General features: G+C 46.7%; 1 protein-coding gene and 1 non-coding gene across 2 annotated transcripts in view; both read left to right on the top strand.

Moving 5' to 3' along the window:
• Positions 1 to 19,361, top strand: part of LOC100682654 (zinc finger protein 709) — an 83,167-nt gene that overhangs the window by 19,652 nt on the left and 44,154 nt on the right. The window lies entirely within an intron of this gene.
• LOC119864814 lies at positions 717 to 876 on the top strand. The gene has a single exon (XR_005375296.1). It is a non-coding gene; the product is annotated as a U1 spliceosomal RNA (small nuclear RNA).

A 19,361-nucleotide genomic window follows, 5' to 3' on the forward strand; every position in this document is an offset into this window, starting at 1 on the left:
CTTTTCTTTTTTTTTTTTTTCTTTTTAATTTTTTTTTATTGGAGTTCAATTTGCCAACATATAGCATAACACCCAGTGTTCATCCCGCCAAGTGCCCCCCTCAGTGCCCATCACCCAGTCACCCCAACCCCCCACCCACCTCCCCTTCCACTAAGTCCCATTGTTTTTCACTCAGGTACTCCTAAGGAGCTACCCAGGAAGCCCAGAAGTCTGGGAAAGAGGAGACCTCCTCCAGCACCTTGGTGTCAGACAAGAGTTTGCAGAAGGGCAGGGCACTCCCTCCTGCAGATGGCTATCCCAGAGGTCCAAGGTTTGGCTCCATCACGTCTCAGGGAGAGTCTGGGTAGTGAGCTGAGCCTCTAAGGTCCAGTTTCCAGGGCCCAAGGCAAAAAGGAAGGTGGGATAGGTGGTCACAGGGAGCTATCCACAAAGTAAATAGCTCTTGCTAAGTGGAGGTATTACTCTGTTAATGACTTATATTAAGGGCCTAAGGGCATATTTTTACACCAGAAGACAATGGACCTCTTAAGACCATCTTGGATGACTCCAGGAGACTAGCGAGGAAGTAAGTGAAGCCTCCATAGAAGAGTCTCTGTGGGTGCTACCCTGGGTGCCAGTTGCTTGGCAGTTTGAAAAATCTCCAGCATTTTGTGGTAAGAGTGCTGAGTCATGCTGGGCCTGTGTGCAAGTAACAACATAAATGGGTTAAAAACAAATTGTAAACCTGGGAGGGGAGACACCACGATTATGAAGGTGGTTTTCCCAGGGCAAGGCTGATTCATTGCACTCCGGATGTGCTGGCCCCCGTGATTTCCCCAAATGTAGGAAACTAGACTATATAATTTGTGGTAGTGGGGGCATTCGTGCTTTCCCCTAAAAAAAATTATAAACAAGAAATAGCAAAATAAATCAGTAGATGTTGTAGGTGCTGGTGAGAACGTCAGGTATTTCTTCATGGCATCCTGGAAGGAGCAGGGTGCCTCAGATTAGCAAGTCATTTCCAGAAATATAACAAATTGTCAGAGCCTCAGTTACACATGTGGCAAGGTCTCATAGCTTTTTGTCATCTCTTCTCAGTAACTGTGTGTCCTGAATATTGTCAGAGGACGATGTCACTAATGTAATGTGGCACCTGTTTTCTTGGAGAGCTGGGATGCAGTTCCAATCGTGCCTGCAATGACTGTGGGAGGGCAAAGCTGTTGAAGATCCATGAGGATAACCCAGTAAAGTTGTATCGTGTCCCTTCAAAGTGAAGGCTATTGAGACAGGCACTGAATAGAACAGACCATGCTGAATCCACGATGGGGCGATAGCTGCCTGTTGCTGATCCGAGGGTGTTGGTAATTTCCATAGAGCTAGGGACTAGGCATAGAGGTCTGTTGGGTGCAGCAGCCACAGCTACAGGGTGGTGGTGATAATCCACTGGGAGGTCTCATCTGTTCCTTCCAGATCTAAGAACAGGCCAAATTCGGCTGCTCAAAGGAGAGATACCAGTAATAATCCATCCTTCACCAAATAGGCCTTGTATATGGTTTCAACCTTTCAAGGAAGGGCCAGTGCAGTTTCCACTGGGCCTTATTAGCCACTTTATTTGAAGGATAAGGTTCATGGGGTCCCATTTTTCCAAAATCATTTGTAAGTGGCAACGGCTTTCTTTAATTTTAGTTTACAAATCATTTGTTCAGAGCTTCCCAGCTCACTATGAGTTATTATAGGACAGTGGGTGCTATGACCATGGGGGTTTAGACAGGATCATAGAGGCCGCTTTCAGGCAACAGGCTTGAGCAGTGGAAACTTAAGCAAAGGAAACTGCCCCCAGTGACCATGGAGCTAAATGAAATAGGCCTATTCAGTGACCCACCTTGAAATAGCAATGGGCCCTAACTGACCAATTACAACCACCCTCTATCTGTGACCACTCACCATTGCCTCGAGGCGGACAAACTCTGCTGTCCTGCCCACTGCTCCCTTGCAGTGTATTCAATAAACTTCTATCTCTCTCTTTCACTCTTTTTAAGATTTCATTTATTTGAGAGAGAAAGAGCCCACAGGCAGGGGAGGGGCAGAGGGAGAGGAAGAAGCAGACTCCCAGCTAAGCAGAGAGCTTGACAAGGGTGGGTGGGGAGGGATCGGTCCTAGGCAGGATCATGACCTGAGCCAAAGGCAGCTGCTTAACCAAATGAGCCACCCAGGCACCCAACGACCAAGTACTGATTAACTGAAGGTTTCTGAATTAGTGCATTACATCAGAGAGCAAAATTAATCCAGAATTTTACCTTGCAGAGGCTAAAAGCCAAGCAGTGTGCCTTTATCTGCTATGTCATGTAAATAAAGTTTCCAAACACCCTCCTCTCTTTGGGGCCAAATGGAAACTGAGTGTTTTCTAGATTTCCGATTTGTCAAACTGGTCTTTTGTTTCAGTATTTTATTTTATTTTATTTTTTTAAAGATTTTATTTTTTTATTCATGAGACACACAGAGGCAGAGACACAGGCAGAGGCAGAAGCAGGCTCCATGCAGGGAGGCTGACATGGGACTCTATCGAAGGTCTCCAGGATCAGGCCCTGGGCTGCAGGTGGCACTAAACCACTGAGCCACCCGGGCTGCCCTTTTGTTTCAGTATTTTATCTATTAGTTCCTTATTCTTGACCATCCCTGTTTTCTTTTCTTTGTCACTAGATATACTTCACGGGAGGGGGTGCCTCTCTACCCTGGTATTTACACATTTTCCCTCCAGAGCCTCCAAGCAGCACCATCAGGGTTAGGAGTCTCTCCCATGACAACTGGTCACTTTACTGGGTTTAAGGACCATGCGTTTATGTCAACTTTGAACTAATCCCTTTGCTGGGCCAGGGGGACCCTGAGTGTTGTCCCCGGGAGCCTGAGGCTCAGGATCTCTGCTGCAGTAGCAGAGATAAATGAAGGGTCCCAACCAACTTCCTGAGAGCAGGAGTGTGGACTCAGCCTGCCACCTGCTGGCTGCCTTTGACCTTTAATTTCTCTACATAAATGACTATTTCAAGAGTGACCACCTGATGGGCCCTCCTGGGATGGGAGGATATAGTCTCCTGGGCCACCCCACCCTCAGGGATACGGGGCCAACCCAGCCTCTGTGACAGAGGTCACAGCTTCACCCTAACACAGATATAAACCAGCAAATACATCTACCAGGACCACTTTAAGGAGGGCCTCAGTCTTACACGCCTTCTCTCAAATACCTAGGGATTTTGTAAACTGCCAACTCTGGTAGGCTGAACACAGAACTGAGGCTTGGGAGGGTCACCAGTGCGACACAGGGGGAGGGCAGCACCGGTGACAGCAGGAGCTTCTAGCAAGGAGCCCCCCCAGAACATGCTGCCATCAGGCATCAGAGCAGGTGAGCAAGTCAGAGCAAGAGAAGCAGATCCACAGCATAGCAGTCATGTCTGGACAAGGCTCACGGGGGCCAATAATTATGGTCACCTGCACAGGAGTGGCTCAAGTGTTAAGATAGATGACAGTGAACACCCTTCCCCCTGACCCTGACACGCACACACACACTCACAGAGGGTAGGAACAGGCCTAGGGTCCACAGAACAGGACTATCAGGGGAAGGTAGGCCGGTCTCTCAAGCAGCTCTGAAATGGCTTCAGGATGCAGGGAAGGACAGCTGGCTGAGTGTTCACTGTGGGACGTGAGAGAGGAGACCACCCAGGCTTGCTCATCGGCTCTTTTTTTTTTTTAAGAGATCTTCTTTATTTATTCATGATAGACATAGAGAGGGAGAGAGGCAGAGACACAGGCGGAGGGAGAAGCAGAAGCAGGCTCCCTACCGAGAGCCCGATGCGGGGGGGGGGGGGGGGGGGGGGGGACGGGACGGACCCGATCCCTGGTCTCCAGGATCACGCCCTGGGCCAAAGGCAGGCGCCAAACCGCTGAGCCACCCAGGGATCCCCCTCATGGCTCTTCCAGCTGAGAGCACAAGGGGTGAGGGTGGAGATGTGGGGGAGCACAGAGGGCGGGATGAGGCTTAAGCTGTCAGCACTCAAACACCCAAAAATACAAAGTCTGACTGCTCATTACGATGAATAACAAAGTCTGACTGCTCGTTACGATGAATAAGTGCATTAGAAAAACATGTATTCACAATTGCTTGATTTTATTCTTTTTTAAGAAAGATTTATTTATTCACGAGAGACACACACACACAGAGAGGCAGAGACACAGGCAGAGGCTCCCCAGGGCTCAATCCTGGATCCTGGGATCACGCCCTGAGCCACCCGAGCGTCCCACAACTGCTTGATTTTATTTTATTTTTTTAAGATTTTATTTGTTTATTCATGACAGACATAGAGAGAGAGAGAAGCAGAGACATAGGCAGAGGAGAAGCAGGCTCCACACAGGGAACCCCACGTGGGACTCGATCCCGGGACCCCAGGACCACACCCAGGGCCAAAGGTGACGCTAAACCACTGAGCCACCAGGTCTGCCCAATTGCTTGATTTTAAATGAAGAAACCCAAACAGGAGGCTCATGAATTGATCAGCATAGTATATTTGGAGGGTGGCTGGAGTAACAGCACTGGGGGGACCAGGAGAGGTTCTCAGTGATTTTGTTCTTGTGTTCTCTCTCTGTCAAATAAATAAAAATCTAAAAAAAAAAAAAAAATGAGCCCAAGTGCTGCGGGAAACCAGAGCCGAAGGGCTGCCCTGGTCAATCAATAAAGGAATCCAAAGGAAAGAAACCCTGGACTCAGCACAGATGAGCAGCCTGCTTCCGGAACACAGGACAGAAGGAAGCCACATTCAGAAGGTTCCACATTCTAGACACTCCTGGTGGAGACAGAAGCCCTGGAGTGGCTCAGTCCCTGATGACGGAGGGTAGGGACACCTGAGCAGTCACAGGAATGACCTCTGGGTGCCCCGCACACCCTCCCCTCCTTGGGCATGACGGATCCGCTCCCTCCCTCAGGCTCCTGGCCTAACAGGTGAGGAAACTCTCAGCAGAATTCAACTCAAGGTTCTGACCCAAATAACTGCCCCAGTCACTGACCCTAATCCAGAGTCCAGAACTGATTGTCAAGACTTTTTAATCTAAACAAATTGCCCTATACTGCAGATGCAAATCTCTAACTAACCTATGGGAGTTTTAAAGCTTCGGAGAGAACCTCAGCAAAGGCATAGGTCTCCCCCCACCCCGCCCCACCCCTACAGGTGCATTCCTATGTAGCTTCTCAGTGTAAAGGGCTCCTTCTCCTGCGGGTGTGAACAGGTAGGACGTATGCAGGCGGAGGCTCCGAGGAAAAGCAGCCGCGCCTTCAAGTATTTACCCCTCCAGGCTCCTGGGGGGTGGTTCGCTTAGAGCCCCGAGACCTCTGCCCACTACTGGAGTTGCTTTGGACAACGAATGTTATTTTATTTTTACGTAATCTCTACACCGAACATGGGGCTGGAACTCACAACCCAAGATTAAGAGTCACATGAGGAGTGTTATTTTTTATTTTTTAAAGGATTTTATTTTTTAAGATTTTATTTATTCATGACCGACACAGAGAAAGGCAGAGACACAGGCAGAGGGAGAAGCTCCTCAAGGGGGAGAGACACTGGATCTGGGGCTCCAGGACCATGCCCTGAGCCGAAGGCAGATGCTCAACCACTGAGCCCCCCAGGTGCCCCAAAGATGTTATTTACTTGAGAGAGCGCACAAGCATGGGGAGCTGCAGAGGAAAAGGGAGAAGCAGACTTTCCACTGAGCAGGGAGCCCAGTGCTGGCTTGGGCTTGATCCCAGTACTCAGAGTAGACACTTAACAGACTGGGCCACTCAGGCGCCCCAGGAGTGTTATTTTTAAATTTTTATCTGTTAATTTTAGCAGAGAGGGGCAGAAGGGAAGGTGACAGGGACAAGCAGTCCAGTCATTCATCATCCAGCCGAGATACTCAGGCGCCCCAATACCAGTGTTATTTTAAATGACACAAACCCAGCCTTTGAACACTCCAGCAAAATTTATGTGGAAAGAGGGAAGAAGGGATCCCTGGGTGGCTCAGCGTTTTAGCACCTGCTTTCTGCCCAGGGTGTGATCCTGGAGCCCCCAGATCGAGTCCCACATCAGGTTCCCTGGATGGAGCCTGCTTCTCTCTCTGCCTGTCTCTGACTCTCTCTCTCATGAATAAATAAATACAATTTTTTAATAAAAGGGAAGAAAATTGTAAGGCACTTTGCTAGCTCAACAAGAAAGCCCCCAAGTATCTATTGCATTCTGAAAGGGGAAAAAAAAAGTTATTTCCATTGGGAGAAATTTTTATACACCATTAATCATAACTGCACACAAGTCTGCAAATTTAAACCCTTTAAATCCTTTTGAACTCACCCCAAATGAAAGAACAGAGTTCAAAATTTTACTAACCTGATCAAAGGAAGATTAAAGGGAAATAAATAATATTTAATACATGCAATATAATCTTGGAATATTTTTTCCCCAAAATTCACCAATTTGCCTCTTTGGAAATATTTTACACCGTGGTTTTTTTTTGTTTTGTTTTGTTTTTTTTTTGTTTAAGATTTTATTGGGGGATCCCTGGGTGGCACAGCGGTTTGGCGCCTGCCTTTGGCCCAGGGCGTGATCCTGGAGACTCGGGATCGAATCCCACGTCGGGCTCCCGGTGCATGGAGCCTGCTTCTCCCTCTGCCTGTGTCTCTGCCTCTCTCTCTCTCTCTCTCTCATAAATAAATAAAAAAAAAATTAAGATTTTATTGGGCAGCCCCGGTGGCGGTGGCGCAGCGGTTTAGCGCCGCCTGAAGCCCGGGGTGTGATCCTGGAGATCCGGGATTGAGTCCCAAGTCAGGCTCCCTGCATGGAGCCTGCTTCTCCCTCCGCCTGTGTCTCTGCCTCTCTCTCGCTCTCTCTGAATGAATGAATGAATGAATGAATAAATAAATAAATAAATCTTTAAAAAAAAAGATTTTATTTATTCATGAGAGACACAGGCAGAGGGAGAAGCAGTCTTCCAAGAGGGACTGGTTCCCTGGACCCCAGGATCATGCCTTGAGCCACCCAGGCGTCTCTTACACCCTGTTTCGAGTTGTGATTACATACATTTTTATTTATTAAAAGCTGAGACTGGGCAGCCCGGGTGGCTCAGTGGTTTAGCGCTGCCTTCAGTCCGGGGTGTGATCCTGGAGACCTGGGATCGAGTCCCACGTCGGGTTCTCTGCATGGAGCCTGCTTCTCCCTCTGCCTGTGTCTCTACCTCTCTCTCTCTCTCTCTCTCTCTCTCTCTCTCTCTGTGTGTGTGTGTGTCTCATCAATCAATAAATAAATCTTTAAAAAAAAAAGCTGAGACTAAAGGTAATAAATCTTGTAACTCAGGTTGGGGTAACGCTGACAGCACAGATCACCCAGGAAAGTTTCAAAGACCAACCTCCCCCCAAAGGACCTCCCACAGGATGTCTGTACCCAGTAAAGATCCTGGGGGGAGAGGCACAGGATTCCCTACAAGGTAGTTCCAGGGAATTATTCTTGGCGTTTCTCTCAAGTAAAATAGCCACAGAGATAAAAAACCAAACCTGTTAAAGGGAGTCCACCGACCGCGGAGGACAGATATCGCTGATGCTGTAAATCCGAGAGGGGAATCTGCGTCTGGGGAGGCGGGGCGGGATCTGGAAACAAGCATTTATTGCCAGTCCCAGGAAAGGACGGGCTGGGACACAGGATCGTGGATTTGAGACTCTGCTTCCCAAACATCTAGAACACTCAGGAGAAAAGGGGCGCCCCCAGGAGAATGGAGAGACTGGGGACCCCACAGACCACAGCACCTCCTGCTCACGAACCTGCTCACGAACCTGCTCACGACTGTCCCATGACGACCCTCCCCGTGGTCACCGCACCATCGGGGAGACGCGGCCGCGCGCAGGGACCTGAGGGGACGCCGCGGTCCCAGCTGCCGGCTCCGCCCGCACGCGGCGCGCCTGAGGGGACTGAGGTCCGAGCGGCGCCCCCGGGGACTTGGGTCCACAGACGCGGGTGATGGTGGGGCGGGGGTCCCCGCCACTCAGTGTTGAGGTCGCTTCAAACCTGCCCATCAGCCCCCGTCAGGGCACCCCAGGAAGCACGCTCACCACTAGGTTTCCTGGGTCCCCCGGCGTCCTTCCTATGACCCCGACGACCAGCGCACATCCCTGCACGACAGAAGCTACAGCACAGCAGCTTGGGACCTGGAAGGGCAGGCGACCGCGACCTGCGGCGCAGGGAGGCTGGAGGTAGCCGCGCTGTCTGTCGGGGGGGGGGTGTTGCAGAGTGGCCCCCCATCCATCTGTACTGCCCCGGCCCCGATCGGATTGTTTGCGACCCAGCCCCCCCGCCACCCACACGTGTGACAACTGGTCTGAGGTTACCCGAGCCCCATGGGAGCCTAGAGTAGTCCTCTGCAGGGGGGTTTGCATTGAAATGGAAGGCTCGCGACGCCTGGGTGGCTCTGCTGCTGAGCGTTTACCTTCCGCTCCCGGCATGAGCCCAAGATCTGGAATCGAGTCCCGCGTCGGGCTCCCTGCGAGGAGCCTGCTTCTCCCTCTGCCTCTCTCTCTCTCTCTCTCTCTCTCTGTGTGTGTCTGTATGTGTGTGTCTCATGCATAAGTAAATAAAATATTTTAAAAAATGAAAAATAAAAATATTTATTTATTCACGAGAGACACACAGAGGCAGAGACAGGCAGAGGGAGAAGCAGGCTCCTCGCAGGGAGCCCGACGTGGGACTCGATCCTGGGACCTCAAGATCGGAAGGCAGACGCTCACCCACTGAGCCGCTCAGGCATCCCGAGATCTTTTTTTAATGCATTTTTTGGACTGAAGGAAGAAAAAATAAGAAAAGGTTATGTAAATGCAAGATGTACCTGGAAAATATTAATATGCACAAAAAAGATTGGATTGCAAGACTCTTTTTGCATTACAAAACTCTTAAAGCATTTGTCTAGCCAAGCCTTCCTTAACTACCAGGTTTGTAGGAAAATGACTTTCAACACACAAAGTAGAGGATTCAGCATCCATCAGGGAGGGCTCTCTAATTCAGACAAGTGACAATACAGAAACCACGGAAAAGGATGGATGGTGAGCACTTAAAATACATAAACAAACATTTAAGATGAAAGCAAACATGGGAGGTGCCTGGGTGGCTCAATGGTTGAGCATCTGCCTTGGGCTCTGAGCATGATGCTGGGGTCCTGGGATAGAGTTCCGCATCAGGGCAGGCTGCTTCTCCCATTGCCTATGTCTCTGCTTCTCCTTGTGTCTCTCATAAATGAATAAATAAGATCTTAAAAAATAAAATAAATAAAATCTTAAAAGAAGGGCGCCTGGGTGGCTCAGTGGTTGAGCATCTGCCTTCCGCTCAGGTCATGATCCTGGAGTCCTGGGATGGAGTCCCACATCGGGCTCCCTGCAGGGAGCCTGCTCCTCCCTCTGCCTGTGTCTCTGCCTCTCTCTCTGTCTCTCATAATAAATAAATAAAATCTTTAAAAAAATACCAAGCAAACATGGGTATGTAGGGGTAGAAGAAATGTCATCCTTTCCTCCAAGCCTCTTACAGCTGGTTTAGGAATTAAGTTGACACAAGCGGATTAACAGGAGAAAAACCAGTTTTATTATGTGTACAGGGAGACCTGTAATGAAACCGAGACCCAAAGAAAACACAAGTGCAGTCAGTTTTTATACATTTTAGACAGACACATTTCTAAGGAATTGACAGTATAAAGAAAACAGGTATTTGGAAGGTTGTTTTGTTTTTGTTTTTGTTTTGGCTTTTCTTTCTTTTTTTTTCTTTTTTTTTTTTTTGTTTTTAAAGATTATATGTATTTATTTGACAGAGCACAAGCAGGGGGAGAAGGCAGGGGAAGGGAGTTGTAGGCTTCCTGCTGAGCAGGGACCTGATCCCAGTGCCCCGGGATCCTGACCTGAGCCGGAAGCAGCCGCTTAACTAACTGGAACAACGCAGTCACCCCTGAAAGTTTTAATTAGTAAGGAATTCTAGGGGTGCCCTGCTGGCTCAGTCAGAAGATCATGCGACTCTTGATCTTGGGTATGAGTTTGAGCCTTATGTGGGGTGTAGAGATTACTTTAAAATAAATAAGTAAAATTTGGGACACCTGGGGGGCTCAGCAGTTAAGCGCCTGCCTTGGCCCGGGGTGTGATCAAGTCCCACATCAGGTTTCCTGCATGGAGCCTGCTTCTCCCTCTGCCTGTGTCTCTGCCTCTCTGTGTGTGTCTCATGAATAAATAAATAAGATCTTTTTAAAAAAATAAGTAAAATTTAAAAAATAATTCCTTATCTTTAAAAAAAAGATTTTATTTGTTTATTCATGAGAGACACAGAAGGAGAGGCAGGGACAAAGGAGAAGCAGGCTCCCTCTGGGAAGCCTGATGTGGGACACTCTATCCCAGGACCCGGGGATCATGACCTGAACGGAAGGCACACACTCAACCCAGGCGCCCCCCAAAAAGAAGGAATTCTAAATGGAATTTGGGCTGAGGTAGTAGATTAGAAAAAAAGTAACAAGGTTTGTTTCTATGGCTTTCTTATCCTTAAAGTCCCCATTTCTGGTGATAAGGATATCTTTTTACTTCTTAGTAGAGGGATGGTACCTTTCTTTCTCTCTCTCTCTCTTTCTTTCTTTCTTTCTTTCTTTCTTTCTTTCTTTCTTTCTTTCTTTCTTTCTCCTTCCTTCCTTCCTTTCTTTTAAGATTTTATTTATTTATTTGAGAGAGAGAGAGCTTGAGAGAGTGCACACAAGTGGGAGGAGGAGCAGAGGGAGATGGAGAAGCAGGCTCCTTGCTGAGCAGGGAGCCAGTCATGGGGCTCAATCCCAGGACCCTGAAATCACGACCTGAACTAAAGGCAGAGAAATGCTTAACCATCTGAGCCACCCAGGTGCCCTAGGAGGGTACTTTTCATATGGGAGATTTGTTTCATGTCTAGGGGGGAACAGAGGTGTCCTTGTACTGTTCTGTCCACTTCCCAAGTAGTTCCAATTCATTTTTTTTATTTTTTTAATTTTTATTTATTTATGATAGTCACAGAGAGAGAGAGAGAGAGAGGCAGAGACATAGGCAGAGGGAGAAGCAGGCTCCAGGCACCGGCAGCCCGACGTGGGATTCGATCCCGGGTCTCCAGGATCGCGCCCTGGGCCAAAGGCAGGCGCCAAACCGCTGCGCCACCCAGGGATCCCCAAGTAGTTCCAATTCAAAATCAATATGCCATTGAGGTACATTTTGGGGCAGTCTGCCCTGGGCCCCCCTACAGGTATGGGGATGGACGACAAATGTACAAACATTACACATTCTGACAAGGTGGGAACCATGTAACTGTGAGAAGAAAAGGGAGCTAGAGAAATGGGGTATGTATGTAGAGGCCATCCAAGGGGATTTAAGGGATCGAAACCCAACCCTGATAACCAGATAGTGACCAGTTAGATAAGAAAACAAAAACAAAAAAAGACATTAGAAAGAGATAAGTACAAAGACAACCACTAGAACAAAAATGGAAACTTTCTTTGTGGTGTTTCTCTTGATGGGCTGTGGGGCAATGATCCGTGATCCATCGAGTGGGTGGAAGTGACAAGAATTTACCTGTGGCAGAACAAAGGAGATTATCCTCGAGGGAGCAGCAGGCAGGACAGCAGAGGACAGGCTGTCTGCCACAGGGCAGTGGGTGGGGGCTGTATGTAAAGAGAGAAGGTGAGGCGGTATGGTGACATAGGAAATTCTCCCTTCCTTGGGAACTGTGCCTGGTTTTAAGTAGCCCACGGGTTAGTTAGAGTCTATGGGTATTTTGAGGTGGGTCCCCCATGGGCCTGTTTGTCTTCAACCTGGGGGTCACTTGTGTCTTGATCAAGTTTCCATTGATTCAAGCCTGTTGTCTAAAAGTGACTCTACATTCTCAAATTGCAAAAAAAAACACAGAAAATATCTCAGAGAGAAAAACAAAATCTAGGTAATTGCAAGTCTTTCGATATCTAGAAAAAAATGATACCATAGTCACAAAAAGCACACCTACTACCCATGCTTTGGTACCTACAACTATTATTTTCTTTTTTATTATTTTTTAAAAAAGATCTTATTTGGGGGTGCCTGGGTGGCACAGTTGGTTAAGCGTCTGACTCTTGATTTCGACTCAGTTTGTGATCTACAGATGGGATGGAGTCCTGCGTCAGCCTCTGCACCCAGCGCAGAGTCAATTTGCCATTCTCTCTCCCTCTCCTTTGTCTGCCCATCGCCCTGATCACGTGAGCCAGAAAGAAAGAAAGAAAGAAAGAAAGAAAGAAAGAAAGAAAGAAAGAAAGAAAGAAAGAAAGAAGAAAACCTTTAAAAAATCTTATTTTGGGGGTGCCTGGGTGGCTCAACAGTTGAGCATCTGCCATTTGCTCAGTCAGAAGAGCATGTTACTCTTGATCTTGGGTGTGGGTTTGAGGTCGTGATCCTGGGGTCCTGGGAGCAAGTCCGGCATCAGGCTCCCCCACAGGGAGCCTGCTTCTCTGCCTCTCTCTGTGTCTCTTATGAATAAATAAATAAAATCTTTTTTAAAAAAATCTTATTTTTAATGTGTTTTTGTTTAGATTTTATTTATTTGAGACAGAGAGAGAAGCATAAGGGGGGGGAGGGGGGGAGTGGCAGGCAGAGGGAGAGGGAGAAGCAGGCTTCCTGCTGAGCAGAGAGCCCAACATGGGGCTCTATCCTAGGACCCTGATATCACAAAGCCCAGGACCCTGAGGTCATGACCTGAGCCAAAGACAGACACTTAACTGAGCCAGCCAGGTGCCTCCTCCCAGGACTACTATTACTTAACAATAACAACAAAAAGTAACAATAGCATGTGTACATCCATGTTTATAACAGCATTTTTAATAAAGATTTTATTTATTTATGAGACACATAGAAAGAGAGAAACACAGGCAGAAGGAAGAGAATCAGGCTTCATGCAAAGAGCCTGATGTGGGACTTGATCCCCTGAATCCAGGATCATGCCCTGAGCCAAAGGCAGATGCTCAACCGCTAAGCCACCCAGGCATCCCTATAACACCATTTTTTAAAAAATATTTTATTTTTTTAATCATGAAAGACACACACACACACACAGAGAGAGAGAGAGAGAGAGAGGCACAGGCACAGGCAGAGGGAGAAGCAGGCTCCACGCAGGGAGCCCGATGTGGGACTTGATCCTCCAGGATCACACCCTGGGCCAAAGGTGGCACTAAACTGAGCCACCCGGGCTGCCCAATATAACACCATTTTTAACAATATCTAAATGTAGGAGCAGCCCAAGGATCCATCCACCATTGAATGGATAAACAAAATGTGGTCTAGTCATACAATGGAATACTTGTCAGTCTTAAAAAGGAAGTAAAATATGCAATGTGCTACAACAGAGATGAAGATTGAGGACGTTGTACTCTATGAAATAAACCAGTCATGAAAAAAAGAGATCAATATTGTATAATTCTACTTCTAGGAGGTACTTAAGTTAGTCAAATCACAAAAACAGGGGCACCTGGGTGGCTCAGTTGAGTGCCTTTGGCTCAGGTCGTGATCCCAGGGTTCCCTGCAGGGAGCTTGCTGCTTCTTCTGCCTGTGTATCTGCCTCTGTGTCTCTTATGAATAAATAAATAAAATCTTAAAAATAAAATCACAGAAACACAAAGTATAGTGGTTGCTGGGGCTGTGGGGTGGAGGAGAAAGGGGAATTAGGGTTTAATAGGTATGGAGTTTCAGATTTACAAGATGACATTAGTATGGGGACGGGCGGCGTTGGCTGCACAGCAATGTGGATGTGTTTGATATCACTGATGTTGCACCTAAAAATGGCTAAGATGGCAAATGTTACGTGTATTTGAAGCCAATAAAAAAGGAATTGATGTGGGAAACAAAGGCAGAAGAGAAATTAAATGTCGTCACTACCTATAGCCCACTGACAAGTCCTTGAAACAGGCAAGGTGACATTCCTCTAGGGACTCAACTGCCTCGTTAATATTTTGCTAAGGGCAAAAGGCAATCTTAGCCTGATCCCCAGGATCCTGTAAGTCTACTTTGACATATAAAAATTTCTTTAGAAATTTCCTTTATCTTGAAATCCCCCAACACACGTGTAGACAATCATCCCCCAAACATATGACCCACTGATACACATCTGAAGGGTCTCATGTCTAAGGTTTTATTAGATGGTAATAAATTATCTTTTCCCAACAATAGCTAGCTCCCTCAGGGTTCTGGAAACTGCTTCCAAAATTCCTTAGACAGGCTCCCTGCGGGGACCCTGCTTCTCCCTCTGTCTATGTCTCTGCTTCTCTCTCTGTGTCTCTCCTGAATAAATAAATAAAATATTTAAAAAAAATTCCTTAGAGACTTACACCCTTCCTAGCCCCCTCCCAACTTGAAAGTATATAATGGACCCTCCTCATGACCCCAATACAACTCTTTCTTCTTTCTGCCCATGGCTCCTGTCTCCATGTGTTAATAAAATCACCTTTTTGCATAAAAGACATCTCAAGGGGATCCCTGGGTGGCGCAGCGGTTTGGCGCCTGCCTTTGGCCCAGGGTGCGATCCTGGAGACCCAGGATCGAATCCCACATCAGGCTCCCGGTGCATGGAGCCTGCTTCTCCCTCTGCCTATGTCTCTGCCTCTCTCTCTCTCTCTCTCTCTGTGACTATCATAAATAAATAAAAAATTAAAAAAAAAAAAGACATCTCAAGAATTCTTCCTCAGCCATCTGTTTTGAACCCTAATGTCTTTTCCTGCATAAGAATAGTAACTTTTTAATTTTAAATTTTAATTTTTTTAAAGATACACAGACACACAGGCAGAGACACAGGCAGAGGGAGAAGCAGGCTCCTTAAGGGGAACCTGATGTGGGACTCCATCCCAGGACTCCGGAATCATGACCTGAGCTAAAGGCAGATGCTAAACCACTGAGCCACCCAGCTGCCCCCAGACCATGACTTTTTTTTAGAAAAGAGACTTTATTTATTTATTTATTATTATTTTTTTGAATGAGAGAGAGAGAGCACGCAAGAGAGAGCACAAGCAAGGGGGAGGGGGAGAGGGAGAGGGAGAAGCAGGCTCCCCCTGTGGAGAGAGCCTGATGCTGGGTTCAATCCCAGGATTCTGGGATCAGGATTCTGAGCTGAAGGCAGGCACCCAACCAACTGAGCCAACCAGGCACCCCAGAACCATGACTTTTCAGAGAAATTGCTGATTGTAGGACTGAGAAAGAAATATAGTAGATGAACATCGTATAAAATGGTATAAAATCGGAAGCCAAATGAGATTACTCCCAAAGGCCAGAGTTGTAACAATTTGATCAAGAAAAGGAAGAATGTAATATTGGGTTCTAATCCAAAGTATAAAACAAATATCCAGGAGATCCCTGGGTGGCTCAGCAGTTTAGCGCCTGCCTTCAGCCCAGGGTGTGATCCTGGAGACCTGGGATCAAGTCCCCATCAGGCTCCTGCGTGGAGCCTGCTTCTCCCTCTGCCTGTGTCTCTGCTTCTCTCTCTCTGTGTGTCTCTCATGAATAAATAAAATCTTAAAAAAAAAATAAATTGAATGAGTGGCTAGAAACAAAAGCATAGGAGATGAGTGAATATCCCATACAGAAAAATACCAAATATTGTGTGGAGATATTCCTCTTGAAGGAGATGAGGCATGAAGCATAACTTCCACTCCTGAAGTGTGTGGTCTCTGCATAATGGATACCTTGCAAAGAATACGGTATGGAATGCAAACAAGAGTAAACTTTATTTTTTTAAAGGTTTTATTTATTTATTCATGAGAGAGAGAGAGAGAGGCAGAGACAGAGGCAGAAGGAGAAGCAGACTCCATATGGGGAGCTCGATGCAGGACCAGATCCCGGGATTCCAGGCTCCATAGCCTGGGCCCAAGGCAGGCTCCAAACTGCTGAGCCACCTAGGGATCCCCAATAATAAACTTTATAATGGCCAAACCCGAGGAACACAACCTTGGCCCGATGTTAAAGGTCAAGATAGGCCCTGATGAGTCATGCTATAAGAACACACACTTGGGGGATCCCTGGGTGGTGCAGCGGTTTGGCGCCTGCCTTTGGCCCAGGGCGCGATCCTGGAGACCCGGAATCGAATCCCACGCCGGGCTCCTGGTGCATGGAGCCTGCTTCTCCCTCTGCCTGTGTCTCTGCCTCTCTCTCTCTCTCTCTCTCTCTCTCTCTCTCTCTGTGACTATCATAAGTAAATAAAAAATAAAAAAAATTTAAAAAAGTCCCAAGTGTGTGCTTTTTTTTTTTAAAGATTTTTTTAAATTTTTATTTATTTATGATAGTCACACAGAGAGAGAGAGGCAGAGACATAGGCAGAGGGAGAAGCAGGCTCCATGCACCGGGAGCCTGATGTGGGATTCGATCCTGGGTCTCCAGGATCGCGCCCTGGGCCAAAGGCAGGCGCCAAACCGCTGCACCACCCAGGGATCCCACACTTGGGATATTTTGATTTATAAAAAGAAATAATATTTTTGGTCTTTGGTCCCTGGCCTGGAGCATCTTAAAATCCCTTGGCATTTCCTGTGCTGAAGCAATAAAGGTGTCTCTTGTTATGTTAATGAGATGACTTTTGAAAAGCCCTTAGGTTACCTAAGAATGGGGCCTGGTTGCCAGGGGAACCAATCACATGACTAGAGGGTTATAATTTTCTTTCTCAGCCCCTGACCTCCAGGGAGGTCCTAGAGGTTGAATCAACAGCCAACGGCCAATGATTTAATCAATTGTGCCCGTGTAATGAAAACCTCACAAAAACTCAAGAGAGCAGGGTTTGGAGAGCATTTGGGTTGGTGAACACCTGGAGATTTGAGGAGACTGCAGGGCCAGTAAGCTTCCTGTCCCTTTCCCCATACCTTGTCCTTTGCATCTCTTCCTTCTGGTTATTCCTGAGTTATATCTTATAATAAACTTTAGTACAGTGTTTCTCTGGGTTCTGTGGGCCACGTTAGCAAATTAATCATTAACCGTTCCTCCCCCCCCTTTGGGTTCCATAGAAGTACCTCTTAACCTGATGCAAGTACTTGCACCATATAGGTCTAACTTTGGGGGACCACCTGCATCACTGCCTCCGGAAATGAGACACAACTTTGAAGTGATTTGTTCCATTCTCAGGGCTGAGAGACTGGATCAATGAGTTTTGGAGCAATCTACCAACTAAGGACAGGTTCAAACCTACATTCTCCAGGCGGCCCAAGATGTTAAAATATGCCACAATATGAGACACCTGGGTGGCTGAGTCCGGTAAGCGTCTGCCTTCGGCTCAGGTCATGTTCCCAGGGTCCTAGGATTAAGCCCAACATTGGGCCAGAGAGCCTGCTTCTCCCTCTCCCGCTCCCTCTGTTATGCGCTCTCTCTCTGTCAAATAAATAAAATCATTTTTTAAAAAAGTTTTTAAAAATGCCACAATATTATTGAAATCTTTGAACAGATTCCTGAGGCCCCCCATGATCTCTTAATTTTGTTGTGGAACCTTTCAAGTTTAGGACAATGACTAGAGACTGGACTTCAGACTTGTCTATATAAATATCATAGGATTTGCTACTCTAATCCTATTTATTTTTATTTTTTAAAAGATTTTTAAAATTTTATTTTTAAGTCATCTCTGCATCCAGCATGGGGCTCAAACCCACAACTCTGACATCAAGAGTCACTTACTCCATCAACTGAGCCAGCCAGGTGCCCCTATATCCTACTGAGATGTGTACTTTCTGGGTTACAATATGCTCTAACCCTGAATTTTAGCATATCAGCTACATCAGCAGGTAAGGTCCTCACCATTGACTCTGATACCTGTGAGTCACAGAGTGGGTTGTAGGGTAAGCCTGGATTGGTTTTTGTTTTCTGTTTTTGTGATGCAAGTGCCTGACTTAGGTTTTGTTTGCCAGGGCATTCTCTTCAAAGAGGCATCCACTTCAAAGACAATATTTTGACTAAAACACGTTGCCAGCCACACGACTAGGTAAAGACCCAGGCCATCTCCCCTCCACCCTGGCTCCTTTGTCTTAGAGATCTTGGTTGATTGCAGTAACTATTTGGGGCACTTGTCTTTTGTCTCCTGAGCTTAAAATCCCTGCTCTTTTGTTTTCAATTCATCAATAACAAGTGAGCCGGAGAAACCCTAGGCCTCCTCCCTCACTTGATAAAAGCAGAATCCCTGGTTTTCATTCTCTCTTTCAACTGGTGGCCTTGCTGTATGGCCCCAGGTGTATCGTATAATTTCTAGAACTTGTAAGTAGTAAACCTTTATTTTTTCAAAGTTTCCAAATCAATGCTGAGGAAAGGTATCTTGCAATTATAATAAGAGTCACAAGATTCAGGGGCACCTGGGTGGCTCAGTCGGTTAAGTGGCTGCCTTCAGCTTGGGTCATGATCCCAGGGTCCTAAGATCGAGCCCCACATTGGGCTCCCTGCTTAACGGGGAGTCTGCTTCTCCCTCTCCCTCTGTCACACCCCTGCTTGTGCTTACCTGCTCTCTCTCTCTAATAAATAAATAAAATCTTTAAAAAAAAAAACAAAAAAGAATCAAGATTTGGTCCAGTTGTGACCTTTGGAAAGGGGAATATCTGTAGGAAGCTCACCTGGGCACAGGTGACTGCCCCAGACATTTATAACCAATAGCATTACTATCAACAAGCTGAGATATAAGCACAAATATAAGCGAAATAAGAGGAAGTCAAATGCCATAAGATCTCATTTATATATAGAATCCAGAAAAACCCTGAAAATAAACCAACAACAAAAATTGAACTCATAGCTACAGAAAAAACAGTTGTGGTGGCCAGGGGGGGCTGGAGGGAGGGGAATTAGTAAAGGGGGTGAAAAGGTATAAACTTCTAGTTATAAAATAAATAAGTTATGGGGATAATTTAATAATACTGTCTTTCTTTCTTTCTTTCTTTCTTTCTTTCTTTCTTTCTTTCTTTCTTTCTTTCTTTTCTTTCTTCTTTCTTTTCTTTCTTTCTTTCTTATCTCTACACCCAACATGAGGCTCAGACTCACAACCCTGAAATCAAGAGTTGCATGCTCTACCAACTGAGCCAGCCAATATCCCCTCTATTGCATTTTAAAAAAAGATCTTATTGGGCAGCCCGGGTGGCTCAGCGGTTTAGCGCTGCCTTCAGCCCAGGGCCTGATCCTGGAGACCTGGGATTGAGTCCCACGTCGGGCTCCCTGCATGGAGCCTGCTTCTCCCTCTGCCAGTGTCTCTGCCCCTCTTTCTCTGTGTGTCTCATGAATAAATAAATAAAATCTTTTTAAAAAAGATATTATTTATTTAGTTGACACAGAGAACAAGCAGGGGGAGCAGCAGAGGGACAGGGAGAAGCAGACTCCCCAC

This window comes from Canis lupus, chromosome 20 (genome assembly GCF_011100685.1).
Source record: "Canis lupus familiaris isolate Mischka breed German Shepherd chromosome 20, alternate assembly UU_Cfam_GSD_1.0, whole genome shotgun sequence".
In the NCBI taxonomy this organism is placed as follows: domain Eukaryota; kingdom Metazoa; phylum Chordata; class Mammalia; order Carnivora; family Canidae; genus Canis; species Canis lupus.